Consider the following 23,697-nt stretch of genomic DNA (forward strand, 5'->3'; position numbering starts at 1 on the left):
ACAGGATTGACTACAAAGGGACATAAGCATGCTCTTTGGAGTAATGGACATATTTGATATTTTGGTTGTGGTGTAGCTATGTCTATGTATTTGTTGAAATTCACCAAATTATGCTCCTAAAAGTATGAATTCTACTGTATTTAAGTTATATTTCTATAAAACTGACTTAAGAAAAGTAAATAGCTTATGGGTCCTTATCACCATTAAATTAAATAATACCTATAAGGTACTTGGAGCAGCACCTACGAGACAGTCAGCCAGGTGTGCATTTCCTCTTCTTACCAAGTCAGCTTATTCAAGCATGTACATCTCCAAAAGCCAACAAGGATTCTGAAAAATGTTGGATGAAAAAAAATTGAAAATTTCTTCATGTATTCTTAAGTTTTGATAATTATCATTTAATGGAAGATGACAAAGGAAATATTAAATTCACTGAAATAATTGCAAATCTTCTAATGCACCATGAAAAGACCAGCTCATATCACCAAAGTGAAAAATAGAGATGGGTAATGGCAATTAATCTATAGTATCTTCTGGCTGTGCATAAGTAAATATTTATTTTAAGAGGGTGAGAAAAAAAACACTTAGGCCAGTCAAATATGCAGGCTACTGTCTCCCTTTTCCCAGAGTCAGCCTAAAGTTGCTTGATTTCTGAAATTTCTGAAATTGTTTTTATCTGAAAGCTCTGATGTTATTAGCTACTCCAGGCACATAAACCTGACCCAGACACTATAGTGGGATGGGCTTGGACCGTGTTCCCCTGTTCTTGAACCATTGTCCTATAGCCTCAAGAGGTTGAGCTTTTGGGTCCTGAGGTTGAATCCCACCTCTGCCAACAACTGCTGACGTGAGGCAAGACTCCTATGTCCCTGAGCTTGTTTTCTCATCTGTAAATTCAAGGAGTAAGACTACATGATCTGTTAAATTTTGCACACTCCAACTTCAGAATTCTACAACCCCTGGAATGGGGAGGCAGACATGTTTTGGTCAACTTTCAATGTCTACCAGGTATAAAATTTCTCTGGGCCAGAATTTCTTATGCATAAAATGGGATAATAATACCCACTTCCACAGGCTCTTTGTGAAGAGCAAATGAAATTATGTGTGTAAAAGCATCTAACAGTTTCTGGTCCAGTGATTTAATCTTATTTCCTCTCTTCTTCTATGCTTTCTTTTTCCCTTCCTCTCCATTAGCATAATAGATTTCCATAGAATCTTAAAAACTCACATTCTTTTCCATTTATTCAGAAAGGTCTTGAACGTGTGTACTTGTCATGTCACATGCCAAGTACTGTTGCCCTGTGAAAGATCTGGTTATTCATTAGAGCACTTGAAAGTTTAAATAAATTTGCAATTATAACAAAGGTAAAATAGCTCAGAATGCTAAAACCGACCTCTTGCTTTTTTAGATATCTCAATAGATTGTCTGAAGATTTCTTTATCCCTATCATTTACTTCACTCTTTCATTTATTCATTCAATGATCAAATTTTGATCCCCTCTATGTGCCAGGTACAGTGCTAGGTATTAGGGATACAGAAATGAATCAGACATTTTCATTAAGCTCAAAAATCTTCCAGGTAAATGGAAGGAGACACAGGGGCTATGAGAGAAGTCTGTTCAGGGTACATCAGAGGTCCACAGAAGGATGTGTAGGTTCTTCCAGGGTAGGGCGGGAGGGAGTCAGGAAGTTTGCACAGAGAAGTCGAGGGTGGACTCGAATCATAAAAGATGAGTAGGTGTTCACCAGATAGAAGTGGTAAAGAAGGGAACTGCCTGCAGAAGGAGCCACACGTGCAAAGGCCCAGGTACATGCAGTAGTCCTGCATAATCTAGAAACTGCACCGAGGTTAGGGTGGTAGGACTGGAGAGTACTGTGTGGTAGACCCAGTGAGAGAAGGAGCTGGAAGTCCTAGACATGTTTTCTTTAAGCAAATGCAGATCTGTTGGGGAAGGGAGGACATCAGATGCTACACAATTGGTGACAACAGAAGAGGAACTCAGCCATGTCCCAACTCAACTGCCAACCACTGACCTTGACAGGTCATAGCTCTGTTGTGTGTGATGAGTCTGGATGTGGTTCTGCAGGGTTTTCCAGGCACTCAACCCCAACTGGATTGATTTCTTTCTAAATCAGGTCATCGTCATTAGAACCAGTACCGGGTGGAAGCCATTCGTTTGAATTCCAACCCTGTGGTGGAGTTTTTCTTAGAAATGGGATCAGGTTTTTTACTGTCTTCAAGTTCCTTGCTCAAGTGGAAGGTTAGGAGTTACAGATTAAGAAATAGATTTGTTTTCTTACAAGACAATGACCCACCATGTTCTAGTGAGATGAGATGAGTTGTCAATAAGGAAACCAAGTCATCAAACACCTAGTATGTGCTAAGTGCTTTCTGAGTTTGTCAGCACTCTGTGTGATATTCATCTAACTCCAAAAGTCATGCTCATCCCACTCTACCACCTTGCCTCTAAAGTATCTTCTCAAAGAGCCTTGGGTAGGTCTTAGCATTTGATTTCTAAGGAGCCAAAATAAAAGGAAAGTGATGAGAAGAAAGTGGTCTCCTCTCCTTACGTCTCAATGAGGCCACTGAGAGACACCCACAGCCCCAGGCTGAGATTTAAGTGAAGAAAAACATCTGCGCCTTGGAGCTAATGAAAGAGCATTGCTGGACTATTCTAAACCTGCAGAACTGAGAGAAGCACCTCAGACATTTTGACTCCTACTCTCTCGTGGAAAGAAGGAGAGAAAAGAATATACTTACAGCTACAGCAATGCTCTGGAACAAAGGTAGACGGGAAGGAAAGTAGCAAGAAGGGCAAAGAAATTTCATCTCTTTCAGAACCTATCAGCTCTCTCCCATTTTACAAAAAATTTCTTCCCCCATTAAATGGTATCATTTTCTTTTTCTTGCCTTCGTTCTTTCACTCCTTCCTAGATTCCTTTTTTCTTGTCTTCCATTATTCCTGCCCTTCATTCCTCTTTTTCTCTCCTTTTCTTTTTATTTCTTGCTGTTGCTCCTGTATCATCAGTCTCTTTCTTAAGTTCAAATTGAAATACCAGCCTTAATCCCTGAGAAGCAGCTCTGTTTTCGCTGCCACGGCATTGCACAACTTGCGGTATGGCTGTGTGCCACCATTACCTATGCAGCGAGGTTTTACGTGGCCAGGGAACATCTTGTACAATGCCACTTTTTATCAAAACCAAATAGCATAACAATGCATACAGGGCTCCGTTCACATCAACCTCATAAGATTTCACTATGATAAAAACAATGAAGTTGAAATATAAAATCCATCTCCATTTGAAAATAAATAGTCCCAGTGCCTCTCCCAGGCCCCCCTCGGAAGCCCCCGATCCCCCTTCACTCTCTCTCCTCCCTACCCTCTTGTCATCAAGTGCTGCTTTTGGCCTCCAGCTATTCAGGTGTCACCAGTCTGGTGACCCATTAGGACAAGGTTGTACCACACTGGGGTGGGGCTTGAGGGGAGGGAGTGAAAAGGCTTAAGCTGAAAGCCCCACTGAAGCTGCGTTTTACTCCCCTACTATGGTGGTCCCCGTAATGCTGGCAAGACAGGAAGGTCTTAGGGATGAGTATTCTCATTGTGGGGCTCAGAACAAAGAAAGGGAGAGGAACATCTACAGATATGAGTAAGTTACAGCTCCTAGTTCAAGAGATGCCTGGCACTGCTCATCGGCTTAGAGGTGCCCTTAGCCAAAGACCTCCGAGGAGAGGAACAGGCATTGGGAAGGCACTGGCTGGACAGCCCAAGATCAATGATAGAGGCCAGGTTATCATGGTGTTAGATGTGTCACAGGCCTGAGATTAGGGAGGCATCCATGAAGGATGCCCATTCCCCCCCACTGACCCCCTACCAAATGCTTCTCAACAATAAGGCTAAAAAGGACTCAGACTTCCTTTTGCCTTGAAGCAATCCTGGCCTAAATCCCCCAGAAGAGTCATAGAGTTCCCAACAGGAAGGTTTCATGCTCTCTCCCTGAGCATGGAAGCAAGATCTTCAACACAGCCTCAAGACAACCTTCCCCCCATCTAGCTTGTGGACCCCATTCATTCATTCACTCACTCATTCATTCATCCATTTATTCCAGAAATAGTCATTAGATTTCTACTGTATATTAGCGGCGTTCTAAGGCTCTGGGGGTAATGAAATTTACACAACACAAAGTCCCTGCTTTCACGGCAGCAGAAAAGGCATAAGATAAATAAATATATAAGTAAAGTAAAATAAAAACATAAATTCAGCCAGCGATAAGTGCTATGAAGTCTTTTTTTTCCCTTAAAAAGAGTATATGGGAAATAAACAAGCATGGGAAATATGTGGCTACTTTAAATTTAGGCAGACGGGTTGGCTTCTCTGAAGAGGTAACATTGAGATGAGACCCATGTGGGGAGAAAAAGGCAGGGGAGGAACATAGGGAATACGGAGAGCAGAGGCTCAGAGGCAGGTACAGGCCTGGCAGGTTGGAGGAATACAAGGAAGTCTCGCTGAGGCTGGGATGAGTGACAGGGGCATGGAGGTGTGCCAAGACGTCATGGAGGTAGGGCCCACCTCCAGCCTCCTTCCTGCCCCCCAGCCACCAGGCCCGTCCACAGTGCCCTATCCCTTACTCAGTACCTGGGTCCACCCAGTTCAAGTGTATCTGGGGCTGGGTTGGAGAGTGATTTCTGCTGTGAGGAGGGGTCTTTTGAAAGCTCCACATGGCTTCCCCAAGAGAAAACCAGCCCCTCACCTCCCTGCCCCAGCACCAGGCACAGAGATTAGTGAGTGATTTCTCTGGGTGTCAGCCCTTGGGTGTGAGACTTAAACTCTTAATTCCAAACCATTACAACACGGGTATCCGATTGCTGCTGCTGCTTTCAGATGGTCTGTGTGTGAGTGCCAGGCATTTTTGTCAATGAAGGATTTCTCTGCCGGCTTTGGTTTTAAGTGAGTCTGATGTTTGCAGAAACTCCAGTTTAACTAAAAACAAACCAGAAGATTGAGAGAATTAAAAGTCCTCATTGAAAGTCTCCATGAAAGGGTATATGGGTACATGGAAGGAGAAGGAATATTAAAGTGTGTGGATTAGAGGAACAGGAGAGTGAAGCTGCTGACAGCATGAGCTCTGGGTTCAAATCCTGTCCCTGGCCCTTGCTACTTATCATCATTAGGCCTCAGTTTCCTCATCTGTAAAATGTGAAGAGCAACAGTAGTGTGGTTGTGATGATTAAAGGGGTCAGTAATGTGAAGTGCTCAGAGCAGTGCCTAGCAAGGTACAAAGAGGCAATGACTGCTTGCTTTATTGCCATAGGAGCATCACTCGTATACTCCCGGGTTTGAGCTCCCAGTGGCTTGGCTCGGCTGGGTACAGCAGTGGGACATCGAGGCTGACCGTGAGCTCAGGGTCTCGTGTCTGTCTGACAGTCTCTTTATAGAATCATACCACACTCTCAATCCCAAATCATGCATCTCACAGACACAGGTCTTTGGTCCCTGAAGGGAATAAATACAAAGATGCAGACAGGGCATCATGAATCCATTTCTCCTCTGGACAGAAAAGCTCAAGGTCTTAGTGGTGAGAGAGGGATCCTTCTCCTGCACCTTGTCAGGGTATCCCTGGGCTTGGCACACAGACCCACCAGGCTATCAAGAGAAATCTAGTCCCTGGAAAACTGTGTCTAGGTCTGTGCTTTCAAACTTCAAAAGAAAAAAAGAAGTGTTTTTTAAAGCAACTGACCTTTTAATTCAAGTGAACTCTCACCAGGCACACCAACACATTAAACCAGTAAAAGTGTTGAAGAGCTGTACCTTCTCAGTTCCCCCTTTTCTCCCCATGACTGTCCCTGAAGCAACTGCAGGGAACATGATTTTAAATTTTTGTTTGTTTGTTTGTCGGATCATATGGTAATTCTTTTTTCTTTATTGGGGTATATTTGCTTTACAATGTTGTGTTAGTTTTCACTGTACAGCAAAGTGAATCAGCTGTATGTACACATGTATCCCTTCTTTTTTGGATTTCCTTCCCATTTAGGTCACCACAGAGCATTAAGTAGAGTTCCCTGTGCTATACAGCAGGTTCTCATTAGTTATCTACTTTATACATATTAGTGTATATATGTCAGTCCCAATCTCCCAATTCATCCCCTTCCCCACTTTGTGTCCATACATTTGTTCTCTATGTCTGTGTCTCTATTTCTGCCTTGCAAACAGGTTCATCTGTACCATTTTTCTAGATTCCACATATATGCATTAATATATGATATTTGTTTTTCTCTTTCTGACTTACTTCACTCTGTACGACAGTCTCTAGGTCCATCCACGTCTCTACAAATGACCCAATTTCGTTCCTTTGTATGGCTGAGTAATATTCCACTGTATATATGTAACACATCTTCTTTATCCATTCATCTGTCAATGGACATTTAGGTTGCTTCCATGACCTGGATATTGTAAATAGTGCAGCTATGAACATGGGATGCATATATCTTTTCGAATTAGAGTTTTCATCTTTTTTGGATATATGCCCAGGAGTGGGCTTGCTGGATCATATGGTAACTCTATTTTTAGTTTTTTAAGGAACTTTCATACTGTGCTCCACAGTGGCTGTATCAATTTACATTCCCACCAACAGTGTAAGAGTGTTCCCTTTTCTCCACACCCTCACCAGCAGTTATTGTTTGTAGATTTTTTGATGATGGCCATTCTGACTAGTGTGAGGTGATACCTCATTGTAGTTTTGATTGGCATTTCTCTAATAATTAATGATGTTCAGAATCTTTTCATGTGCCTCTTGGCCATCTGTATGTCTTCTTTGGAGAAATGTCTATTTAGGTCTTTTCCCCATTTTTGGATTGGGTTGCTTGTTTTTTTGATATTAAGCTGCATGAGCTGTTTGTATATTTTGGAGATTAATCCCTTGTCCATTGCTTCATTTGCAAATATTTCCTCCCATTCTGAGGGTTGTCTTTTTTTTTTTTTTGCTGTACACGGGCCTCTCACTGTTGTGGCCTCTCCCGTTGCGGAGCACAGGCTCCGGACACGCAGGCTCAGCAGCCATGGCTCACGGGCCCAGCTGCTCCGCGGCATGTGGGATCTTCCTGGACCGGGGCACGAACCCGTGCCCCCTGCATCGGCAGGCGGACTCTCAACCACTGTGCCACCAGGGAAGCCCCGGAGGGTTGTCCTTTCATCTTGTTTAAGGTTTCCTTTGATGTACAAAAGCTTTTAAGATTCATTAGGTCCCATTTGTTTGTTTTTATTTTCATTACTCTAGGAGGTGTGTCAAAAAAGAGCTTGCTGTGATATATGTCAAAGAATGTTCTTCCTATGTTTTCCTCTAAGAGTTTTATAGTGTCTGGTCTTACATTTAGGTCTTTAATCCATTTTGAGATTATTTTTGTGTATGGTGTTAGGGACTGTTCTAGTTTCATTTTTCTACATGTAGCTGTCCAGTTCTCCCAGCACCACTTATTGAAGAGACTGTCTTTGCTCCATTGTATATTCTTGCCTCTTTTGTCATAGATTAGTTGACCATAGGTTCATGGGTTTATCTCTGGGCTTTCTATCCTGTTCCATTGATCTGTATTTCTGTTTTTGTGCCAGTACCATACTGTCTTGATTAATGTAGCTTTGTCGTATAGTCTGAAATCAGGGAGCCTGATTCCTCCAGTTCTGTTTTTCTTTCTCAAGATCCCTTTGGCTATTTGGGGTCTTTTGTGTCTCCATACAAATCTTTAGATTTTTTGTTCTAGTTCTGTGAAAAAAGCCAGTGGTAATTTGATAGGGATTGCATTGAATCTGTAGATTGCTTTGGGTAGTGTAGTCATTTCACAATATTGATTCTTCCAATCCAAGTGCATGGTGTATCTCTCCATCTGTTTGTGTTATCTTTGATTTCTTTCATCAATGTCTTGTAGTTTTCTGAGCACAGGTCTTTTACCTCCTTAGGTAGGTTTATTCCTAGGTATTTGATTCTTTTTGTTGCAATGGTGAGTAGGATTGTTTCCTTAATTTTTCTTTCTGATCTTTTGTTGTTAGTGTATAGGCATGCAAGAGATTTCTGTGCATTAATTTTATATCCTGCAACTTTACCAAATTCATTGATTAGCTCTAGTAGTTTCCTGGTGGCACCTTAAGGATTATCTATGTATTGTGTTATGTATCATATTATCATGTCATCTGCAGACAGTGACAGTTTTACTTCTTCTTTTCCAATTTGTATTCCTTTTCTTTCTTTTTCTTCTCTGATTGCCATGGCTAGGACTTCCAAAACTATATTGGATGATAGCGGTGAGAGTGGACATCATTGTCTTGTTCCTGATCTTAGAGGAAATGCTTTTAGTTTTTCACCATTGGGAATGATGTTTGCTGTAGGTTTGTCATATATGGCCTTTATTACACTGAGATAGGTTCCCTCTATGCCCACTTTCTGGAGAGTTTTTACCATAGATATGTGTTGAATTTTTTCAAAAGCTTTTTTGGCATCTATTGAGTTGATCATATGGTTTTTATTCTTCACGTTTGTTAATATGGTGTATCACATTGATTGATTTGCATATATTGAAAAATCCTTGCAGCCCTGGATAAATCCCACTTGATCATGGTGTATGATCTTTTCAATGGGTTGTTGGATTCTGTTTGCTAGTATTTTGTTGAGGATTTTTGCGTCTATATTCATCAGTGATATTGGTCAGTAATTTTCTTTTCTTGTGATATCTTTGTCTAGTTTTGGTATCAGGGTGACAGCAGCCTCATAGAATGAGCTTAGGAGTGTTTCTTCCTCTGCAATATTTTGGAAGAGTTTGAGAAGGATGGGTGTTAGCTCTTCTCTAAATGTTTGATAGAATTCGCCTGTGAAGGGACCTCCCTGGTGGTGCAGTCGTTGAGAATCCGCCTGCTAATGCAGGGGCATAGGTTCGATCCCTGGTCCGGCAAGATGCTACAGAGCAACTAAGCCCGTGCACCACAACTACTGAGTCTGTGCTCTAGAGCCTGCAAGCCACAACTACTGAGCCTGCGTGCTGCAACTACTGAAGCCCACGTGCCTAGAGCCCATGCTCTGCAACAAGAGAAGCCACCACAATGAGAAGCCCGTGCATCGCAACAAAGAGTAGCCCTTGCTCGCTGCAACTAGAGAAAGCCTGTGTGCAGCAACAAAAATCCAATGCAGCCCCAAAAATTAATTAATTAATTGATTGATTAATTAAAAAAGAAAGAATTCGCCTGTGAAGCCATCTAGTCCTGGACTTCGTTTGTTGGAAGATTTTTAATCACAGTTTCAGTTTCATTACATATGATTGGTTTGTTTATATTTTCTGTTTCTTCCTGGTTCAGTCTTGGAAGTTTATATCTTTCTAATGGTGAGAGAGGGGTTCTCCTCCTGCACCTTGTCAGGGAGTCCCTGGGCTTGGCACATGGACCCATGGGGCTATCAAGAGAAATCTAGTCTCTGGAAAGTTGTGTCTAGGTCTGTGCTTTCAAACTTCAAAAAAAAATGTTTTTTTTAAAGCAATTGACCTTTTAATTCAAGTGAAATCTCACCACAAACACCAATACATTAAACCAATAAAAGTGTTGAAGAGCTGTACCTTCTCAGCGCCCTCTTTTCTCTCCATGCCTGTCCCTGAAGCAACTGTAGGGAATATGATTTAAAATTAAAAAAAAAAAAAAGAAAAAATACAGGGCTTCCCTGGTGGTGCAGTGGTTGAGAATCTACCTGCCAATGCAGGGGACGCGGCTTCGAGCCCTGGTCTGGGAGAATCCCACATGCCGCAGAGCAACTAGGCCTGTGTGCCACAACTACTGAGCCTGCCTGGCTCAGTCAACGTCTGGAGTCTGTGCTCCGCAACAAGAGAGGCCGCGACAGTGAGAGGCCTGCGCACCGCGATGAAGAGTGGCCCCCGCTTGCCGCAACTAGAGAAAGCCCTCGCACAGAAATGAAGACCCAACACAGCCAAAAATAAATAAATAAATAAATAGATTAAAAAAAAAAACAAAAACCACAGGCTTAGCTGTCAAAAGCCCCCAAGAGAAGAAGTATGCATCAATTCCCTCAGTTACTCATATCTGGCACTTTTATTAATTTAATTTTTAAAAATAATATATGTACCTAGTTTTTTAAAAGTCAGTCTTAAAGTGAAAAACAGCAGTTCCCACTCTAATTCTTCTTACCCTTGAGTTGTTCTCCCAAAAGGCAATAACTTTCAACCTTTTTAGCCATTTCTTTGGAATTTACCTCTTTATCTTGAAAGGACATGCTTATACAGCTAGTTCTTGATTTTTCAATCTTAGACATTTATCTTTTGACTTTCTGTGATGAAGGATAAGAATTCAGCTCTTTACACCACTTTTCTTTTCCTTGTCCCTCCACAGCACACACACTTCACCTCTGCTATTCGTTCACATATAACTACACCAATTTTTTTGTTAATCTAATATTAACTATTTACCTATAACATCTATAAAAAATATTGTTCACAGGTGAGCCACATAATATACCAAGGTTACATTTTCTCTCAAGTATTTCTTTTTTTTTCAATTATTTCTTCCTATAGTTAACAATTGCCTTATTTTTCCTTTGTGGTTTTGTGTACCTAGCATTAATTCATCTCCCAAATTCTCACATAGAGCTATAAAACTTCTCCCAGTAAAGTCAAACCCATCGTGTAGTCAAAAGATCTTCTTTTGTGGGGAATACATCCCTTCTGGAGACCCTTGGTCCTCCTCCCTTCTAGGCTGGTTGCATTGTCAGTCTGCTGTGTGATAGTATTATGGTCTTTCTTTCATCACCATCCTAAGAATTCCCTGAGCCTCTCCCCTGGACTGGATGCCTGGATCCCAGATTCCATGTCTTGATTTACTCATCCATTTTCAGTGAAACGCATCCTCCTGTAACTTCCCAAAAATCTGCTTGAGAAGTGACTTTGAGACCATGTGTATCTGAAAATATTTTGATTATATGCTCACACAATTTATAGTTGACAGGTCAATAATTTTCTTTACATAAACTTAATGGTACTTGTTAGGTCCATGTATCTTGCTCTTTGCCCTGGAGTTGAAGAAGAATATGTGCCACATATGAGGCATAATCTTCCACCTCTCTTGTGAAAAGACTCCTGGAGACATAAATATCTGACTCTGGGTGCATGACATGCCATCTATTACAAGAGAAGGCAAGAGATAATTAACCCCGTCCTTCATCTATTTTCACTTAGCAAACACTTGTGAAAAAGTGCCTGTACTGTATTCCATGTACTGTGCTCAATGCTGGGACTTGTTTTGGTTTGGGATGATTAATTCATGTGTATGTATTTTGACAGGTTCACATGGAGCCCTCAGGCCATATAACAACACTAAGATTATTCTTTCAAGCTACTCTCCTCAACTCAGTCAGCTTCCCTTACTTTAGTCAGCAGAAGCCAAACTCAGTAGATGAGCCTACCAAGAGAAGTGCACAACAGTGAACACCAGACTCTTGCAGGTGTCACTGGGCAAACAGTAGAGAAGACCTATTGTCTAGAGTTGAGGGACTCTGAGGGCTCAGGAAAAGTTTATCTCACCTGCTCATACAAAGAGTGTACCAGAACCTCTGTGCTATGCTCCAAGAGAGGTCAGTGGAGCTCCCAGAAAATGGCCCATTCCTCTCTCATGAGCCCAACTGGAGGGCCTCAGAGCAGGAAAACCATACAGAAGATGGTAGCAATAGCAACAATGACAACAACAATGATAGTTTTTGTTGTTATTATTTTGTTATTGAAGCCAGAAGGGAAATACCACTTTCATGTGGCTATATGGAACGCTAGCCCTGTGCTAGGGACTCAGTCACATTAAGATATAACACTCACTTCTGCTTTGGTTCCCAGAGATGTTTTTCATTATCAGTAAGTAAAATTACAAGAAAATGATCCAACCAAAAGTAAGGGCTATGGTTGTTATAAAATGTATTCCCTTTCTGACCCAGCAAAATGACTCTAGAATTTATCCCAAGGAAATAATGAATGATATGAAATATTACTGCTAGAAATTATGATAATAATGAAAGATGTGAGAAACGATAGAATCTTAACAATATTTACTGAAATACTGCTATAAAATTACTACTGATCAAAATAGCCTATCTCCCTGATTAAAAATTGGGGCAGTACCCTCATTCAGTGGAATACCATTTAGCCATTAAAAATTATGTAAGAGAAATGTGTCCCTTGATGTGGAAAGATATTTATAATATATACTATTTTTGTACATGTATATGTATATGTATATGTACACGTATGTGTAATATACAAAAAAAGATTGATAAAGAAAATATCAAGAGTTAAGGGTGGTTATCTCTAGGTTGGTGGAATAGGGATTGATTGGCTTTTTTCTTTTTTCTTTCTCTCTCTCTTCTTTTTTTAAAATTTTTGTTGCTTATGTCCATTTCCCACAATACTTTGCTTTGGACTAAAAAAAAAAAAAGCAACACCAAAAGATATTTTGAAAGCCTGGGATAAAGAAGAGAGAAAGGGCTTCAGTAAGCCAAGGACAAATCTTGAAAGAGGCTCCCCCAGAGGCAAAATTTCCCAGCGCTCCTCTTTGCACCCTTCACTCCTGAAGCCTATGGTTTCTGTAGCGCAGGCTTGAGCACACCTGGCTGCAGGTAGCTCAGAGATTAAGTGTTGGCTGTGGCCACAAGAGTCCCAGCCACCCATGTAAGGTTGGTGAGTCAGGGCTTGCTTTGTGCCGTTGCAAGGAGCATCTAAGTATCAAGCCTAGAAGTCACAGAGGGGTCATCTCCCATCAGAAGCCGTTAAAAAGGTGCTGATCTGGTAGACAAAGCCTTTCCTTAGGACAGATTCTGGAAACCACCCCATGGTTCTGAACTGCATTTCATCTGCCTTCCAGTTAGCTTATAGCTTAGGTGCAGCTGTGCTCATGTCCTTGCACATGGCACTGTCTGCCCAAAGCTAACTGCTCATTCTCAGAACAAGATCTTGATCATCAATGCCAGCTGTTGCACCAGACCCCATGCTAGCCTTTCTATATACAATATTTCCCAATTCTTACTATTCTGCATGTCAGATGTTATTATTTCTGTTTATCAAAGGAAAAAGCTGAACTCAGTGATTTGCTGGGCACCTCCCATGAAGGAGCAGAGCCGGGATTTGAACCAGGTCTGTGGACTCCTCATCCATAGGGCTACTTTTCCACCCCTCTGCCTTTCTGAGGGGTGGAATGTGGGGAGCCCCCATACTAGCAGCAACAATATACTGCCTTGTGGTGGACCCTATTGTTTTTAGCTGTGTCAGGAGTTGTGTCTCCCTTCCTTTGGGTCCCACGGAGTGCCCAGCAATGTACTAGACCATTGTGGATGAGTGAAATTGAAGTTCAGGGCTAGTGAAACCATGTTTAGTGAAATCTTAACTCTTCTCCCATCTTCCACGTCCCTCCACTCTCTGCCCCATCATCTCTTATTGATCTTGGAATAGGAGCTGTGTTCCTAAATGCCTATGGCAATATTCAACATTCTTTCAATGCTTGAGGTTATTCTTAGGCAGCGGTGGTGGAGGGCACCAAGATATCCTCTGGCTGTTTCCTAACCCACCTGCTCTGCTTTATCACCCATGTTTCTCCACCTCAGTCCTCAAGCCCAGTTAGCCAGGGCTGTCTTTTGTTCCTGAACATTCCCATGTCTTAGGCTGTGTCCCCACCATGTCTGCTGCCTGGACTACCTGACACTGAGGAGATATAAATAGTCATTGGGTAAGTGAATGCCTCATGAATGGGTGAATGAATGCCCTCCCCTTCATCTAGTTAAGTCCTGCCCTTCCTCGGAGGTCACGCTCCAGCCCCACCATCTCTGTGAAGCCTTTTCTCCATTGCCCTGGGCATCAGAGCCAGCTCTTCACTCAAAACACTTAGAACACGTGCAGTCATGGTTCTGGTTTGTCACTTAGCAAGTGCCGTCTCCTACGTATAAGGCATTTTGTGTGTCCTGCTTTGTGAAGGGAGGGAATGTATTGTGCTATTCAGTGACTTTGGAGCCAGAGAGACCTGGGTTCAAGTTTCAATTCCATCACTTGCCAGCAGAGTGACCTGAAAAAGTTGGCTTAACCTCTCAGGCTGTTTCTTAATCTGTTAAAAAGGGACAATGCCCACCTTCTAAGTTGTTACGAGAGCGAAGTGACCTTTCTCACAAATCCCAATGAGTCAAATTACAAAATAATATGTAGACAGTCCAGGCAGCAGATACAGTGGGGACACACTCTCATAAAACAAGCATTTCCTTTGTAGACTTACATATTTGTGGGTGTTTTGTGCGTGAATGTATGTGTAAAATCTGGAAGAACACACGGTAAACTACTAACACATACAGTTAATCCCACCATGACTATTCTGTATAGTAGTTATTTGTGCATATATTTTATTTCCCTTCCCCCAGATTGGAAGAATCTGAAAGGCAGAAACTGACTGTCCCCATAAGGATGCTAAATTATGCAGTGGTAACCATCTCAAAATCTCAGATGCTTAAACAGTGAGGTTATTTCTCCTTTGTGCTACATGTCCATTGTGGGTCCGGTAGGCTCCACATACCAAAGTCACTAAGGGATGCAAGCTGCCAGACCACCACCATCTCGAACATCACCAGGCAGCATGTGGAAGGGAAAAGAGAGAGGGACAAAGTGTTTGCTCGTAGCCCTTGGCCAAAGCAAGTCACATGGCCACACTGAACTTCAAGTGGGAAGAGAAGTGCAGTCTTCCCGTGTGTCTGAAAGGAGCTGAAGTACAGATATCGGTGAAGTACTCAGCTGTCTCTGCACCTGGGATGATGCTGGGCACATTGTGGTTACTCAGGTAATACAGATGACAATGCAATGCAATAGAATTCAGGCTCTGGAAAAAATATAAAAATGAGTCGAAGACTTAACCCATTTAAATAAAAGGTTAATGAGAGAAAATATACATGCTTAAGCAATTACAGTGGGGATGGTGACACAAATGCTCTAATAAAATTATAACACCCTATGAAAGTGTATTCATTTTCCATGGGTGCTATAAAAAATAACAACACATTTAGCAGCATAAAATAGCAGTGTATTAGTTTACAGTTCTGTAGGTCAGAGTTCTACTACAGGTCTTGCTAAACTAAAACCAAGGTGTTGGCAGGATGCATTCCTTTCTGGAGGCTCTTCATTTCCTGCTTAGTCAGTTTGTTGGCAGAATTCAGTTTCTTGGGGTTGTAGGACTGCAGTCCCATCTTTTGTTGGTTGTCAGTTGAGGACTCTTTCCAGTTTCTAAAGGCTACAACGTTCCTTGGCTCATAACCCCCTTCCTCCAACTTCAAAGTTCTCATTTCACATCTCTCTGATCTACTTTCCTGACTTTCTCTTCTACTTTTAAAGACACAATGATCAGATGGAGACCACCCAGATAACTCAGGACAATCTGCCCATCTCAAAGTCGTTAATCTTAACCAGATCTGCAAAGTCCCTTTTGCTATGTAAGGAAACTTATTCCCAGGTTCCAGGGAATGGATATTTTTGGGGGACCATCCATTCCTACAGGGAGTTTTAAAAACTATATGTACATAAATATACATTGTATATATATCCATGTGTATGCTATATATACTTGTATATATATTTAATTATATATAATTTTCATTGTGATTAAGCCAAGGAGGGAAAGATTAATTCCAAACAGAAAGACAAGGGAAGACTTAAGCTGGGCCCAAAGAAGTTAACTCAAACAGGCAGTGGTAGGGATTCCAGGCTGAGGGTCGAGCACACATAAAGAGCACAGGGAGTCTGTGCCTTTTGTGCTCAGGGAACCGAAAGTGGGTGCCTGCTGTAGGGGAGAGGAGCCGTGGGAGACATGAGGCAGGACAGGAAGGTGAGGCAGGCTTGACAGGCTGAGTTGCCGGAGACGAGCGCATAGGGGCTGTGACATCAGACAAACCTGGGTTTGAGACTCAGCTCTGCCACTGTGTGATGATGAGCAAGTGACTTAACCTCTGTGAACCTCACGCAACTCCTGAACTGTGAAACGAAGCTGCTAACAATAGTGCCTATTTTATAGGGTTGTTTGGAGCCTTGATTATGATAATATTTAAACTGTTTAAAATTTAATGACGGGTGCCGTTGTTAGTATTACCAGCCATGTCCTTCCTGGGCTGTGGTTGTGTCACCTGCACTGAGGGGACAGAGTCTGGGAGAACCAGACAAGTGGGCTGTGGGAGAATTCTGCCTAGCCTCCTCTCCTATCTCCAATGCCAACCCCATGGATTGTGTGGATGAGTTTCCCACACACCAGACACCTTGTACCTTGACACCTGCTTTCATCTACAAAAGCTCTCCCTCTGTCCACCCTGAACTTGCCCTGGCACTGTGGTTAACCATGATGGACAAAGGGATGATACCAAGACCAGTCCTCAAACAAAATCCTGTCCCCATGTCCTCAAAGGGGGCTGGGTACCACTTCAATCCCCAGATGCTTTTACCAACACATTCTTCTATGATCCAAGACAGCAAGCTTGGTGTGTCCGGATCTTCCTTTCTCAGGCTACAAATTCTGGGCCCTAAACACAGACGTGGATGTCACAGATAATTGAATTGCAGTCAAATGTTCAGAGCGCATCTTCAGAGAAGTGGGGAAGGACATAAACAGGTATACATATGTGTAACTGTACATAAAGAAAGTAAATATGCTTTGCAGAATTACTGATTTTGATATGCTTTGTAATTCTAAGCTAGAAATCGAATAAAAGAGGGAAAACACATGTCACAGAATTAACAGTAAGTGCCCAATTCTGAATTTTCTCTGCAGGGCTATAGAGCTCATAAAAGCCCTGCTAAATGAACAGACAGGACTTCAAGCCCTAACCGCCCCAGATGAGGCAGACGGCAGGTGGGAGCGATGCCTTTAATCCTCACCACCCACACCCTCCACCCCAGCCGTGACTGTTTTCACCCTAACAAGCAATCATTTCAGAAGATACAGGTTACTAAATAAGAAAAACAAAGATTTGCGTGCTGACCCACCTCCTAGATAAACCGCAATTAATATTTTACAACGTCCTTTCCCTTTTATGTCCACACAAATACTTTTCAATTTAACAAAAATGGAACAACTTTGCATATGCCATCTTGAGAACATGACTATTTATTAAGCACCTGTATGTCACCTCCCTGAACCCTAGTTTCCTGCTCTGTATCTCACACGATATTTGTAAACTGGTACTATAAATGTAAACAGAGTCAATACATGTTAACATTGAACATAAGCAAGAATCATAGTTATTATTGTCTTGCTTAGTCATTACAGAAACTGTCAAATTATTACAGATGAAGAAATGGAGGTTCAGAGAATTGTCATGTAATCAACCTATGTAACTTGTAAGGGGTGAACTTATAAAAACTCAGATTTATTAGATTCAAAACCCAGTCTCAGTGCTTCCCCAAAAGATGAGCAAGAAGAGAAAGCAAATACTCCACAGGAGACTTGTTAGCCTAGGATAAGACAGTTTGCTTCAGAATCTTCTCAGTGCATCAGCCGAACTGATTTGCAGCTAACTGTTTCCACCCGGATTAATTGCTCCAAATCTTCTGTTCAGAGAAGGATTTGCAAGAAAACCACAACTATTCAAGATGGCTTTTCCAAACTGTAGTCACCTCCAGTTTTTGCCTGGTTCTCTTGATTTCCAATTACGGTCAATTCCTTTTTAATAATAATGGCTTAAGCACAAATGAGAAATCTTCCAGCAACCAGTCGGTTCCTCCTAAACTCCTTGTAAATGCTTTGGGATTAGCGACTGCACCCTTGTGCTTCCTGAGCCCCTCGTTAGAACGCATAATTGAGAACCAACTTAAATGAAGTTCAACTATCATTGTCATCCATCTGCACTTTATTGGAATTCATTCATTTTGTTCCCATAGGCCTACCGGCTAGAATGGCTTGGGTAGGTGGTCACCTTGCTGCTCTGCCTCACACACGGGTACATGCACGTACCCAAAGGCTCAAATGCACACACTGAGCCACTGTGAGTCACATGTCTGAGTATCCTGAAATCTGGGGCCGGCCAGATCTCACCAGGGTAAACGCTGGCTTGGCACACAGCTTGGCTGTCTGAGGGCTGTAGATTCAGGTGGAATTAATTAAGGGAGGACTGGTTTCCAGCTCTTAATTAAAGTGTTGCACCCACATCCAAGTGTGTTCTCCTCTCATAGACCAAGACCAAGTCCAAGCAAGACAAGGGGCTTGGGGCCGCACCAGCATGATCCTCAAGTTCACATCGCCTACAGGGCTGTGTGAGGAACTTCTGCCCAAAGAGCCCCATTGCTAAAGTGGCTTGTCTACTGATGGTGACAAGTGCCTGGAATTCTACCATTAGAACCTCATCCCTGTGGATGAAAGCTTTGGAGCTCCAGAAGACCATCTGTTAAGATGCACATACCTGTAGGGGAATAAACTAAGGCTTATTAACCAGTAATGCATTCATGTAAATTATTGAATTGGTTGACCTCATTATTTAACATGGCCCTCAGGGAACCAGGACACATAAGTTTGGACGAGAGGCTTTACCAAGATAACTGAAGTGGGGAGGTAGGTGGTAGGAGAGCATTGGACCCTGGGGAGGAAGGTGTGAGAGGAGGGCTGACTTTGTACCCTTGATTTCCACTAGCTGGTGGGTTGACTGAGCTGCAGACACTGCTGGGTGACCTTCGGCAGGATCCCTGGTCTGGCTTCATGACTCAGCTACACCCTGAAGGCGTTTGAGGTGACCTATAGCTCCAAGCAGCTGAGTGAAGAATTAATTAATGACTGTGAAGAGGCCTGAAAACACCAGGTTCTTTGACATGCAAGGCATGATTATTAAGTCATTAGGAGGACTGGCTAATTATTATTTCAAAAGTTGCTGGTGGAAGGGGCAACCACCTGTTGCTCTCCACGGGGTGGGGCGGGGGGGACTTTGAGAGGGCTATGGGATGGGGAAGGTGGAAGGGATACAGGTGTAGCTCTCACCACTTGCTCTCAGCCTGTGCTGGAAAATTGGTCTTTCTGCCTCTAGAGTAACCAGCCCATGGTGCCATGTTGGTATGTATTAGGATGTGTGAGGACCAGCAGTCTGCAATGGGTTTTCTGGTCTTCCGGCTTGGCTGTTGGTCTTTTCACCATGATCCTCCCTGGCAATTAGCTTGGGAATACCAAGGAATTGGGAATACCAAGCACTAGCAAGAGGAACTGGTTTGTAGCAACTCACACCTACCATCCTTTTTTTGATGGCCCAGGTGGTAGGTGTGACCAAGTGCTCCAGAGACCAGGTAGGGAGGTTGAGCCCAAGAAAGGTGTGGTTAAACTCAGCCAATAAAGAGGTGTGTGACCTTGTGCAAATTATTTCCTTAAACTTCTGGGCCTCATTTTCTTCATCTACAAAATGGGGTCACAAACCCTATCTCACTTTCCTTCTCCAAGGATTGATGTAAAAACCAAATGAGACAACAGATATGAAAGTTCTTCCTGCAGCATAAAATGGTATCCTGCAGGATACTATCTCTATAACTCATCTTCAGTATCAAGGTCTGAAACTGTATCTATTATATTTCTCCCAGAATCTTTTTCAAACTTTACTTGGGGATCGAGAATTCATTGACACAATGAATGAATGGGGAAGAAGACGTCTCGGGGATGTCGTGTGAAGAAGCCTCACTTGATCCAGTAAATCTCACCCAACTGTCTGCCATGAGAACTTAAAATTTTGAGCACTTGTCAGTATTTTCATTAAAGGATTCCCCCTTCTGAAGGCCTATCTTTAAAATGTCTACTTAATAGCCAACATGACAAGATGGGAGAGAAATGGGAGAATCCATGATTATCTACTGATAGATGAATACAAATTGGTTCATCAGATCAGTCAGCTCTTCACCATGACCCTGACATATGGGACTTGGGGTGGGTAACTTTTAGTGAATAAGAAGAGCTCAAGGAAACAGCAGCCTTAGAACCACAATAGAATGTTGGGTGTCCAAAATGTGCAGAGAGGGGAATTCTGTCAAGAGTGCAAAACAGAAACATATTATTACTAACGCTCTTAAGACTTTTGTATAACCCTTTAGATTGGAGCTTTTGTGCATACTCTATCTCCTAATCCTCACAGCAACCTGGCGCGTTATTATTTCCTTTTTACATAGAATAAACTGAAACCTAGAAGCTTACATGACATACCTAAAGGTACAGATCCAACATGTGGTAGAGGCAGGACTCAGATGCGGGTCCTGAGTCTCTAAGACTGTGCTTTTCCACCGCACCCTCATACCTGCACTTCACATTTTACACTGGAGGGAATACTCTTTTCTAATTTCAATTTGCCCAGCCCTAAAGATTTTATCTTTCCTTCTCTTAGAGAGTGACTGAGTTGTTGGGGATGCTCAGTGAGTAGCTGGCTCCTTTCTTCTCCTTTCCCTTCTTAGTAGGTCATGTCCAATCTGTTCAATGGAGGAATAATAATAGTTGACATCCATGGAACATTACTATGCACTGGGTGTTTTGCATGTTTATATCTAATTCTCACAACAATCTTTAAGACAGGTCTCATATCCTCAGTCTATAGAGGCAAAGACCAAGGCTTACAGAGTATAAACAGCTTACTGAAGGTCATTTAGGTGCCTGCCAGTCTTTAAAGCCTATATTCAGAGGCATTGTCATCAATACACAAAAGCTATCAAGTGGTATCTTCCCCCCCTTTTTTTTTAAACTAGCTATTCTCAAATTCCCATTTATATGAAAGCTAAACCCTTAGAATCCACCTTTACTCATAAATACTTGTATTCATGTTTTAGTGGGCCCTATGAGCAAGGGTTTCTCTGTTATACATCTAGAAGCAGAATTTCTGTTTCCTCTAGTGAACGACATTTTCATCTTTACTAGGTAAAGTACCAACTGAGACAGCTACCTGAGAGAGTATGAGAAAAATGAGAGAAATATTGCTTACTCTACTTTTTAGTCAAAACTTAGCATTGTGAAAGTTTTAATTTTTTTCCAGTCTAGTAGTGTGAAATGGTATCTCACTGTGGTTTTAATCTGTATTCTCATGATGACTGATAAGATTGAGCACCTTTTCATGGGTTATTGGCCATTCGTGTTGCCTCTTCAGTGAGACACCTATTCATAGCTTCTGACTTTTCTGTTGGATCATCTTTTTTCTTGATTCGTGGAAGTTCTTTATATATGAGATATTCTATATACCAATTCTCTGTGGATTATATGTATAGCATATATTTTTTCTTGCTTTGTGGCTGGACTTTCACTTTATAGTGCCCTTTAGTGAACATATTTTATTTTTAATATATGGAATTAATCAATTATAAAGGGTTTTGCTTTTTGTGTCTTATTGAAGAAATTCTCTGCTACTCTGAAATTATATAATATTTTTCTATATTATCTTTAAATTTTTTAAGTACTTAAATACAGCAATGTTTTTGAACGTTCTCATTAATTTTAATAATTTATTAGTAGATGCTTTTGGGTTTTCTGCTGGACAATCACGTCATTGACTAATAATAATATTTGTGTTTCTGTCTTTCAGTACTTATATTTTTTATTTGTTTTTTCTGACCTACTGTGCTTGTAAGAACCTCCAGTAAAAGGTTTGTAGAAGTGGTGATGGTGGGCACTCTTGTCTTGGTAACCATAAATTTGTTTTCTATATCTGTGACTCTATTTCTGCTTTGCAAATAAGTTCATCTGTACCAGTCATCATGTTTTTAATATTTATTTGGTACGAGTCAAGTATCTTCATTCTTTATGGGTCTATTTCTCATTTATTGTGGCTTATTTTCTCATGTATATTGGAAGTTTTATTTACGTCCTAATAAGACATTACCTATGGGCATTCTTTGTTATTGGGTTAAATGGCAATCCACCAGAGAAGATTAGTATTTGCTCCTGCCAGTTACTTGAGAGAACTAACTCAGGAACTACTTTTGATATTTGGTTTGAAGTGTTTTATACCACACAGGTAGTATGAATTTGAATCCAAGTTCATATGAGAACTTACTTATGGATAGGAACTCTTGGAGGAAGCAACTTTTCCCTCTGCTCAGAGCCAAAGCTGAAACACACCTCCTTCCTTGCCAACCTGTTTATTGGGTGGATCTTGTTTTCCTAGACATTGTTTCTCTGAGGGAGAACCCCCAGCCCTCTTGGGGTCCTAATTTTATATAGGAATCTCTGTTCTGACTCCTACCTTGAGCATTCTCAAGTCCTGTCCCTATCTTCATTTGTTACAGGTGTAGCTGTCAAAAACAAACAAAACAAAGCAAAACACTTTAGCTTACAAATTGTTGGAGAAGCTGCCAGATTTAGTGCTTAATCCTCTCTCTGGGACTGTATTCCAATTTTGGATTTAGCCTCTGAGGGGTTCTTTTCTTGCAAACTCAGCTAGGTTGCTTAAAAGATTTTTACTTTATCTTTTATCCAGTATTTCTAATTTTTCCCCTCCTTCCTTTTCTTTTCTTTTCTTTCTTTCTTTTTTTTTTTTTTTCAGAAGGATTTTACACTATCCAGTCCTCTATGTTGCTGGAAACAGAAATCCCCATAACATTCTCCCCCTTCCTTCCCACCTGGAAAGCCCTTGTTTATCCTTAAATTTCTCACTGAGATGTCATCTCTTCTGGGGAACATTCACTGTCCCACTCTCTCCCGCTCCAAAAGCAAAATAAACGAGTCCATTGTCTGTGTTCTCAAATACTTGGAACATACCTCCTCTAAAGATCCCCCACATTTTTTATTATAGTGATTTGCTTATCTGCTTCCTCCTACTGTTCTGCAAGATCCTGGCAGAGTGTTTTAATTATCATTTTATATTCAGTATTTAACACAGTGCCAGACACAAAATAAACACTTAAATGGATATTTGAGTTTGAATAAAGAAATAAATAAAACATCATTATTTACCAAATGAAGTCCAAACTCATTAGCATGTCATTCAGTTACCTCCACAATGTAACTGCAACTCATGCTTCCAGCCTTATTATTCAGTTAATACTTTATTAATTAATGTATCAGTTCTCTATTAACTCATTCATTCATACATTTATTCATTTTTTGAGTGCCTATTATGTGCAAAACTCCATGCACAGTAGTGGGAATATCTCCATGATCTCTGTCTTCGTGGAGTATGTTAGCAAATGGGAGCAAATATTAACAAGTAATTACATAATTACTTAATTACATTGTGATGAGTGTTATGAAGGAGAGATAGAAGCCCTACAAGATACTCAGCAAAATGTTGTGATGTGCATGTGGGAAGAGCATCCCAGGTAAATGGAATAGCTCATAGGAAGGCTCTGAAACAAGAAAGAGCCTTGTGAATGTACCCACTCCTTCCTCTCATTCGCTTTTCAACAGCAAAGTACCAATCATTGTTCCCTGAAGAGCTCCACAATGATACCTGGGCTCAATTTGTTCCTTCTGTCTGATCTGTCCTTATCACTCACTTATCCCCCTCCTCCTCTGTCTATCAACATATCAGGAATCCACTCCTTTCCCAAAGGTTTTGTCCATGCAGTCTCCCTTGGTCTGGAAATGATTTTATTGCTCTTTGTTCCCACTTGGTATCTCTAATTATGGTATTTATCTTATAATTCAGTTGTCTATGTATGCAAACTACATGAGGGCAAGCAATATGTTTTATTCAGCTTGGTAGGTTTGTGCTTTGTAAAAT

The 23,697-nt window shown here is 41.4% G+C and overlaps 1 long non-coding RNA gene across 1 annotated transcript in view; it reads left to right on the plus strand.

Annotated features, from left to right (window-relative positions):
• The window catches only part of LOC149748704 (uncharacterized), a 49,811-nt gene extending 37,468 nt beyond the window's left edge, over nt 1-12,343 (plus strand). Inside the window, exon 4 of the long non-coding RNA XR_016393800.1 lies at nt 1-12,343. This exon is cut by the window's left edge and continues 18,512 nt beyond it. This is a non-coding gene — a long non-coding RNA (uncharacterized LOC149748704).
• The last annotated feature ends 11,354 nt before the right edge of the window (nt 12,344-23,697 follow it).

Source organism: Delphinapterus leucas, chromosome 7, assembly GCF_059928025.1.
Source record: "Delphinapterus leucas isolate spDelLeu-1000000601 "Yukka" chromosome 7, BTC_Dleu_Yukka2, whole genome shotgun sequence".
NCBI lineage: Eukaryota > Metazoa > Chordata > Mammalia > Artiodactyla > Monodontidae > Delphinapterus > Delphinapterus leucas.